At 38.8% G+C, this 10445-nt stretch overlaps 1 non-coding gene across 1 annotated transcript; it reads right to left on the minus strand.

Annotated features, from left to right (window-relative positions):
- Positions 1 to 477: 477 nt before the first annotated feature.
- TRNAC-GCA lies at positions 478 to 549 on the minus strand. The gene has a single exon. It is a non-coding gene; the product is annotated as a tRNA-Cys (tRNA).
- Between the last annotated feature and the right edge of the window lie 9896 nt (positions 550 to 10445).

The following is a 10445-nucleotide window of genomic DNA, read 5'->3' on the forward strand; positions in this document are numbered from 1 at the left end:
AAAAAAAAAAAAAAGTCCTTTACCACAAATCAGGATTTTTTATGGAAATTTCTGAGAAGAAGAAAACTATGAAATCCAAGACAAAATGTGATGGTCTCCAAATTGCCAAAAATACTAAAGGCAATCAAGGGATGCTCTGATTTCTATCTTGCTGAGTTGGGCTGTCCTGAGCTCTGCTGTTCAGAGCTCCATCTGGATAAGGTGTGGTGGAGCTGAGTCCACCTCCATCCTGTCCCCAAACACAGCAGCTGTCACCCAGATGCTCAACAGGAACTTTGCTGAGCTGATTTTAACCACCACACCCACTGACATGTAGAGAAATCTAAGTAAATAAATAGTGAAAAGTGAAAATGTTAGCTGCTCAGTCGTCTCCAGCTCTTTGGGACCCCATGGACTGTAGCCTGCCCGGCTCCTCTGTCCATGGAATTCTCCAGGCAAGAATACTGGAGTGGGTAGCCATTACATTCTCCAGGGATTTTCCCCACCCAGGGATTGAACCTGGGTCTCCTGCGTTGCAGGCAGATTCTTTACCAACTTAGCCACCAGGGAAGCCAAAATAAAATAAACAGTAAATTAAAACTAATACTGTCTTGTGCTTCTAAAACATCCACAGATTGTTCTGGAAGCATTAAAGCCAAAAAAGGAAGCTGGAAGAGGTATGGGGACAGATTTCCATCATTCTAGAGCCATTTCCAAGCTGAAACAAGTTTGGCCAAAGGGGAGCCTTTGAAGAAAGAGGAGTGGAGCTGAGTGAAGTCAACATTTCCTCATGCTTCTAATGGGGAAACCAGACTCACGTTGAGGAACACAGCCCATAGGAAACAGACTCTCACCTATACAGCCTTTAGGAAAGAGCAACTAACTCTCTTTACGATATGATGATAACTGAGGTTCAATTATTGGCTTATTTCAGGAAGGAAACAGACTGTCACATATATAGCCTTTAGGAAATAGCAACTAAACTCTTTTTACAATATGATGATAATTGAGGTTCAATTATTGGCTTATTTCAGAAAGACAATGCCTTAATGTTTTTTGCTAACCAAAGAACAATTATGTATGCTTACACTATCCTTTTATCCACCCGCAACCTCAGAGAGGATAATTATAATTTGTTTTCAGAATATTTGTTCTGCATTTCACTTGCTCTCACTGTTCAGCTTTAAGTTGAGACTTTCCAAATTCCCGTCTTGACCCTAACCCTTCTGCTAAGATTGAGATTTCTATTTTTAACAGAGTGCTTGACTTTTCCATCAGTATATTCCACCAGCAGCATAAACCTGTCAAGTTCCATACTGAATTCTTCCTCAGACACCCTAACCAGCTCCTCCTCCTGACTTTGTTAACTTTACCACCAAAATGAATCAGACTGGCAACTTGGTTCTCATCTTTCACTCATCTTTCCTTCTTATCTTGGCATCCAATAAGGTCTCCCATTGGGGCTCCCTATTGTTTAAGCTGAGTGGCCTTGGATAAGTAATCTAAGGCCCTCTTTGGGCCTCAGATTCCTAACCTGTAAGAAGAGGTGTATCAGTGAGATACACCATACATCGTACTTTGAGCTGTTCAGAATACAAGACTGGAATTTATTTACAATCAATCATTTTCTTACTAGATTTGGGTATTCAAGTCCTTCTAGAAACTTGCAAAACTAGCTGGTGGCTTGAGTACGATGGGTTGCTGAAAAGTTGTAAATTAATCAGTTGTTAATTTCATAAATTTTTTTTGGGGGGGAGGTTCATTAAAACTCTTTAAATACCACTGCAACCAATATTATTATTGTCTTCTTTTTGTCTTTTATTTCTGTCTTCTTTTCTAAAGACTCGTCATCATATCTGGTTAGAGGATAGAGTTCAAAACTTTATCAGATTCTCATTGGCAAATTAACACAATTCCAACTTCCTGTATGTCCCATTTGGCCACAAATGATCTTTTCACTTTCTCTCCAATAACTACACAACTTATGAGACTGGTATAATCCTGAGAAAAAATTGGGTAAGTACTATGTAAGAAAAGATTATTATAGGCCCACTTCATGTACAAACACAGAAAATATTCTGAATAAATTAGAAGGAAACTGAATTGAGTAATGAATTAAAAATTCATTATGAACAAGAGTGTTTCATTTGTGTATGTTTAGATGGTTAACGTTAGTATGCACTTTAATGCAATTTTCTATATGAAGTAAATTAAAGGAGAAAAACCATATGGATCATTTCAATGAATGCAGAAAAAGCATTCAGTAAAGCCCAATGCCTACATGTTAAAAAATAAAACAGGGTGCTGCCTCCACTCTTGTCCCAGCCAGTATTCTATTCTCAACCTGTAACTAATATGTTTAGTATAGAAGTCATTAAGATTATGTCATTCCCTTGCTCAGAACCCCTTGTTTATTATCACATTTAGAAAAAATTCTCAAGATTCTTGCTATGATTCAAGAGGCCCTGTAGGGTGTGGCCTCTGTCTGCCTTTCCACCCTCACTTTAAGCTAAAATGCTCTCACCTCAGGACATTTGCACTTGTGATTTTCTCTGCATAGAATATTTTTTCTTGTCTGGTTATCTGCGTGATTTTTGCCCTGTTTTTATTCAGGTCTCTGCTCAAATGTTAACCCTTCAAAGAGACCTTTTAGGACATTTTATATGAATTAACTATTACCCCCACCATCTCCCCAATCCTTCTCCTTATGCTTTTGGGGGAGGGAAGGGATAATATTTATTACCTGATATTCTATTAGATGTTTATTTGTTCTCTCTCTCTTCCTTTCATAAGATCCATGAGGATGGGTACCTTCTTCCTTCCCACCCCTCAACTATTTTATTCTAATGCACTCAGTACCATATCTGATATCTGGTAGGGTCTCAAAAAGTACTTAATGAATGAATGATAGATGCATGAATATTCTACTTCTAGGTTTAGTTGCTGTGAAGATTGAACAAGATAATATACATTAAGTGTTCAAAGAAAGTGCTTTTATAAAAAGTCTAAGACTATAAGGAATTTAAAAATATTGCTTAGGGTCAACCCTATATTTATATTATACATGTATGATACATCCATAGCATGAGACTGATCCGTAAATTTTCAAGACATCTTTATAAAGGAGCTAACCTATTTAGATTTTTCTAATCCATTAAATTGAAAAAAATTTTTTAATCTTATGAAATTATTTCTTTAAAATAAAATGTTAATAAACTTATTTCCTTAAAATAAAATATTACTTCTTTAAAATAAAATGTTCTTATGATGAAAAGTATAATATCAGGATAAAAAGTAAGCCATTAGTATAATAACTGGTATAATCATACTGGTATTTAAAAATTAAATTGGTATTTTTTTAACAATTAAAATCATAGTCCTTAATTTTTAAATTATCCTAGAGATTAAAAAAATCTTAGGATAGGCTTTCTTATTTTTCTATCATAATTTATCATAAAGTGTTTTATTAGGCTTATGAGGCTATATGAATACACTTTGATTCCTCAAGGCATTTATAAGCTAGGAGGTAAGACATGTCAATATAATGTAGGGTAGAAAATCATCTATTACCCTAAGTGGTTAAAATGCTCTGGTTCAGACTGGACAGAGACATTTCCTGTTGGAAGGATGGAGTTGGGGTGTCACTATAGTCACTTGCAAGAGGAATCAACTGGAGTTAATATAAGACAAATAACTATGGGATATAAGGGAAGGAATAACTATATAGTGCTATTCCTTTCAACCAATCATTGAAAATTTTGAATAAGAACCACCCTACCCAACCTCTCTGAAATTGTTGGTAAAGTTCAAAAAAGTAGGGATAAAATCATGCAGGTGGCCCAGGAATGCTAGCACATAGGCATGGAGCTCTTTTAGAAACTAGAACAAGCCAAAACTAGTAGGTGAAAATCCCATGAAAATTTCCAGCTTAATGACTTCATAGAACACATAAAAAGAGAAGTCTGAGAATTTCAAATGAAGTTCATGCATAATCACAGTGAGTAGTTCTGTGTTCTGGCTACAGACCCTATCACCATTAATGAATTATTTCATTTGATTAAATAACTTCTTAAAAGGTACCATGGAAGTTGGCAAAATTTTCTAATTTTCTCTTTCTAGAACTCTGGGTTCTTAGTCCAACATTTAGACTTATATTTGGTCAAGGTTTCTGTGCTAACAGTGCTACTAATGAAGCTGATTTTCCAAATTTTAAAACAAACCAGCTTAGGTAGTCTCAGACCATGATTAATAACAGCTACCGTTTACGCAAAGAGCCGGACACGACTGAGTGAACTGAACAGAATCATTTACTAACAGGCACTATTAAACACTACAGAAACACTATTTTTAACTCTTACAATGATGCGAGGTAGGTATTGATTGTTTTTTGCCTTAGAACCTAACCTACTGGGTCTTCAGGCTATATGATGCCAGGGGCCATGCTGCCCACCTGGATCTACTCACATCTGGGTGGGTTTCCAACACAGCTTTCTCTCCCTGTATTCTAGACAAGAAAAGAGAGCAGTGCTCTTCAACATAATTCGCAGCCAAAAAATAGAGGGGATGCCCGTCGGTATCGGTAGTGAGAACTTGCATTCACTGGGTGTCTGCCGTGTATCAGTGATGCGCCAAAGATATTTTATTTATTTAATCTTTACAGGAACTTCATGTAGTAGATGCTATTTTTCCCCTCTCCTTTCCACATGAGAACACTGAGGTACAGATAGGCCTAGTAAGTGGACCAAGATCATACGTCTGGTGAGGTTTATTTGAACCCAACAACCTGGTTCCTGAGACTGGGCTATGAATGACTGCTCTATTTCTCTTGTAAAGAGAACTTTAGGTGAAGGCAATGAGGTCCCTCTAGAGGAAACCATCATTAAGGAGCCCAGGTGCTTCTCACCCTGACGATTTCGTGCCTCGTGCATGCAGAAGTTCTACTTCCTGTCCCTTCCTTTCCTCTCCCTCCCGCCCCTTCCCCTCTCTTTCCTTTCCCGCATTGTTTAATTTCTTTCTCAAATTTATTAATAACAATTATGTAAATAACATACCAATACTTCCTGATACATGCTCATTATTACAGAGTAGCTAAAGAGTTAATGTTTCCTCTCCCTGCCCTCTGTCTCATTCTAATGTAACTTGCATTTTGCAAAAGTCCCAGTCCATCTTGGGGCTCTTTCCACATTGGTATACATTAATTTTCTTCATTCCTTTTAATTACTGTGCATATTCAAATATATATACCATAATTCATTCAGATATATATAATTTTACATAACTATACACATTTAAACTTATTTATATGATTATGTATGCACTTCATTATATAAAGTACAAAATTTTAATGTATAAGTATATTCTATTATATATTTATTTACTTAACTTTTTTAAACTCATAGTGTCTTTTATATTTTCTGTTATTTTTAGATTCCATGCTTGCTATTTCAGAGAACGTAGAAATAAACATACTTGTAAAACTTTTATGTATGTGTATGAATTGTTCTTTTGAATAGATACTTGGTGGTAGATTGCTGGGTCCAAGAATGCAATTGCAAATTTTAATGAAACCACTAATAATCCAGCAAATAGGCAGTAGCAATTTAAAGTACACCAACTGTATCTGAATGTCTGTCTCCCCATATGCCAATCCTTGATATCTATTTTTTAATTTTACTCCTATGATGACCCAGATCCAACATCCGTTGACTATAAAAAAAAGCAAGAGCATTCCAGAAAAACATCTGCTTCACTGACTATGCTAAAGCCTTTGACTGTGTGGATCACAACAAACTGTGAGAAATTCTTAAAGAGATGGGAATACCAGATCCCCTGACCTGCCTCCTGAGAGAGCTGTAGGCAGGTCAAGAAGCAACAGTTAGAGTAAGACATGGAACAATGAACTGGTTCCAAACTGGGAAAGGAGTACATCAAGGCTGTATATTGTCATCTTGCTTATTTAACTCATATGCAGAGTACATCATGTGAAATGGCAGGCTGGATGAAGCACAAGCTGGAATCAAGATTGCAGGGAGAAATATCAATAACCTCAGATATGCAGTTGACACCAGCCTTATGCAAAAAGCGAAGAAGAACTAAAGAGCCTCTTTCATCTGCAGGTGAAAAAGGAGAGTGAAAAAGCTGGATTAAAACTCACTATTCAAAAAACTAAGATCATGGTATCCGGTCCCATCACTTCATGGCAAATAGATGGGGAAACAATGGGAACAGTGACAGACTTTATTTTCTTGGGCTCCAAAATCAGTTGCAGATGGCAACTGCAGCCATGAAATTAAAAAACGCTTGCTCCTTGGAAGAAAAGCTGTGACAAACCTAGACAGCATATTAAAAAGCATGGACATTACTTTGCCAACAAAGGTCTGTCTAGTTAAAGCTATGGTTTTTCCAGTAGTCATGTATGGATGCGAGAGTTGGACCATAAAGAAGGCTGAGTGCCAAAGGATTAATGCTTCTGAACCATGGAGAAGACTCTTGAGCATCCCTTGGACTGCAAGAAGATCAAAACAGTCAATCCTAAAGGAAATCAATCCTGAATATTCATTGGAAGGACTGATGCTGAAGCTCCAATACTTTGGCCACCTGATGCGAAGAACTGACTCATTTGAAAAGACCCTGATGCTGGAAAGATTGAAGGTGGGAGGAGAGGGGGATGACAGTGGGCGAGATGGCTGGGTGGCATCACAGACTCAACGGACATGAGTTTGAGCAAACTCCGGGAGACAGTGAAGAACAGGGAAGCCTGGTGTGCTGCAGTCCATGGGGTCGTGAAGAGTTGGACATGACTGAGTGACTGAACAACAACGATGATGACCAATAATACATAATCTTTACATGATTTTATCAAGCTGAATATCTTTTCAGAGGCTAATGGCTACTTCTTTTTCTAGCTATGTATCTTTGCATCTTTTTTCTATTTCCTATTTGTGTATTTTTTTAAACTCATAGAATCTTTTATATTTTCTAGATATTAAATGTCTATTTATTAATACATTGGCAGAATTCTCCCTATCAATGGTTGGCCTTTTAATCTTTTCAGCTTTCTTGAGGTATATATGACAACTAAAATCACAAAATATTTAAAGTGTATTTTTTTATATACACCAACACACATTTTTCTTATTTTTTTGTACATCAATTTTTATAGGGTCAAATCTAACAACATTTTCTTTTAAAATGCTGGAGTTGTTTGTTGCTTAGGAGAACCTTCACTATCCCCAATCTTTCTTTTTTTTTTTAGAATTTCCAACATTTTCTTTAATATTTTTATAATTGTTTCTTTTTCCCATTTAGAGATAGATTTTTCTTTTTTTAATGAGATCAAGAACAATCTCATGAAGCCATATAGTCTGCTAGAAACCAATGCAAACATTCCCTTCCTGACCTCAGCACTTAGAAGTACAGTACATGATAGAGTTGACGATCTCAACTTCTGTGTTCATGGGAGTCTTTCCTCTGCTGCAGGCACAGATTTTAGTTCTTCTAAAATCAACAAGTAAAATGTAGTGGTATGTGGATTGGTTTTTCTCACGTTATTTGAGCACTACATTGTGCCAATGACTGCTTTCTGGAAGTGGCCAGAAATACTTTCCCGTAGAGATTGTTCTCTTTTGATCTGGGAGCCGTGGGAAGGATCATGTCTCAGGGTGGCTGTCACAGTTAAACTGATTTGAGGGTGGGTTCATGGAAAGGACTTGATTAACGAGTTCAAGGGGAAAATGGGCCCAGGTCACTAGGTTGGTAGAGGATTGACACAGACAGTTAGCACTGAAAGGAATCTTCCATTGCTGGCTCAACACCTGTAATTCCATGTCTGTATATCTATAATCACCAATGTGGAAAGTAAGGTGAGAAAGCATCAATTATCTACGGTCACCCAGAAAGAAGGACAATGAGTAAACTAGCATCATACAGAAGATGTGAAAAACAGCTTAGTTAGTAACAAACTCTGTAGCTGGCTGTGCTGACCTTTCAGCATTTCTGACAGCTGGAAAATATTCCATCCCAAAATATGAAAGCATAAATATAACCCTGCAAATGTCCCCTCCTACTCATTGTGTGATAAAAAACATCCTTACATTCCCCACACCATAAGGGACCACAGATATCTGAGGTTTTACCTTACATTAAAATTGTATATTACTTTTTTTCATTTTCAAAGTACTTTCCCTGAATGATTGCATGTGATTCTCATTTCAGCCTGGCTCAATGAAATAGAATAAATTAAATTTTATACATACATAACATCCCTCTGGTTTTTTGTATCTCTAGAACATACTAAGATCATCATATAGAACTGTTTTTTCCACTGTCCCAACCTTAGACTTTTAATGATGTAGCATTTTCTTTCTTGGGCCTCCTTTGTGGCTCAGTGGTGAAGAATCTGCCTGCCAATGCAGGAGACCTGGGTTCTATCCCCGGGTAGGGAAGATCCCCTGGAGAAGGAAGTGGCAACCCACTCTAGTATTCTTGCCTGAGTCCCATGGACAGAGAAGCCTGGTGGGCTACAGTCCACCGGGTCACATCAGAGTCAGACACGACTTAGTCACACAACAACAATTTTCCTTCTTAGGACAGTTCTTTGGTTCTCTCAGTAAAACCCTAAGGCAGTGCCTGCCCACACTGTAGAAAATCAGCAAACTTTAAAAAATTTTGTTTGCTCTTTTATGTGTTTGCTACTGCTGCTAAGTCACCTTAGTCATGTCCAACTCTGTGCAACCCCATAGACGGCAGCCCACCAGGCTCCTCTGTCCCTGGGATTCTCCAGGCAAGAATACTAGAGTGGGTTGCCATTTCCTTCTCCAATGCATGCATGCATGGTTGCCAAGTTATTCATTTATGAATAGTGATTTTTACAAGAGGATATACTATAAGAAGGGCCTCCTAGGTGGCACTAGTGGTAAAGAACCTGCCTGTCAATGCAGGAGACGTAAGAGATGTAGGTTCAATCCCTGGGTCGGGAAGATCCCCTGGAGAAGGAAATGGCATCCCACTCCAGTATTCTTGAGTAGAGAATTCCCTGGACAGAGGAATCTGGCGGGCTACAGTCCATTGGGTTGCAAATAGTTGGGCGTGACTGAAGTGACCAGGCATGCACGCACACTGTAAGAAATTACTGAACCTCATCCCTGAGCACTCAGCTCTCCTCTCACAGGGCTGATCCTCAAGAATTCAGCAGTTGATTTAGAACTAGTATGTGGCTAGCTATTTTCCAGCCCCATGATCCAGAAAACTGTCAGCGTCTCTGAACCTGGAAGCCCCATTCTGGCCTTTGAGAGCTATATTTAAGTGAGAGCTTTTCAAACTGAAAAAAAAATCATACCCACAATAAGAACCACATTTAAATAATACACACATTTCAAGAAACAGTACTTACTCTTGCTACATAAGATATATCCTAATATTTTCAGTTCCGTTTCATTTTTAACAACCCACTAAACGTGTACACAAACATTTTATCTCCTCAACTTAATTTGATTAAATATTCCTTATTTTTCTTGTGGTAAAATTTACAGAGACTTTGGTTAACAGGGGACTGGATATTCAAGTTTGCCTGAAATCTCCTGCCACCTTGCTCCCGCCCCTTCATCATGATAAAGGAATTTAATAAAAGGGCAAAAACCCAAGGGCTAAGAAGAGAAAATAGCAACAGCATTCTGAAAGCAGGACAGTAGATGGGCAAATGATAACAGATTCAACTGAAGCCTTTCCCTGGGAACAGAAAACTGAAATGTTTCTGCCTGCAGACCTTCAGAAAGGCTCTGGAGGTCCCAGCTCCCCTTGAAAGAAGTACTAAAATCTAACCTGAGCCCCTTTCACCAAGAAGCAGCATTTGCCAAGAGTATGTGATTTTTCCATCCAGGAATTTTCTACCTGGGTCAGTGGAGGGACGTTGAGTGGATTAGACTTTTATATAGCAATCTTCAAATAACCTCCTTGACTTCTGCTCCACCTTCTCACTCCCATCTCTATCACAGTTCCTGGAGCCAGGGTCTCCCCACGGGCTCTGTAGAGCTCCGCCTCTCCCAGCTTTGTGCCTTTATTCTCAAAGGATACATTTTGGCCACTGTTTCCTCTGCCATGCTTCCTCAGCAACCCCCTCCGCCCACTTTCTCTCTCTCAGAAATGGGTCAGTTCAGTTCAGTCGCTCAGTCGTGTCGGACTCTTTGCGACCCCATGAATCGCAGCATGCCAGGCCTCCCTGTCCATCACCAGCTCTCGGAGTTTACTCAAACTCATGCCCATGGAGTCGGTGACGCCATCCAGCCATCTCACCCTCTGTCATCCCCTTCTCCTCCTGCCCCCAATCCTTCCCAGCATCAGGGTCTTTTCCAGTGAGTCAACTCTTCACATGAGGTGGCCAAAGTACTGGAGTTTCAGCTTCAGCATCAGTCCTTCCAATGAACACCCAGGACGGATCTCCTTCAGGATGGACTGGTTGGATCTCCTTG

This window comes from Cervus elaphus, chromosome 3, assembly GCF_910594005.1.
Source record: "Cervus elaphus chromosome 3, mCerEla1.1, whole genome shotgun sequence".
Taxonomy (NCBI): Eukaryota; Metazoa; Chordata; class Mammalia; order Artiodactyla; family Cervidae; genus Cervus; species Cervus elaphus.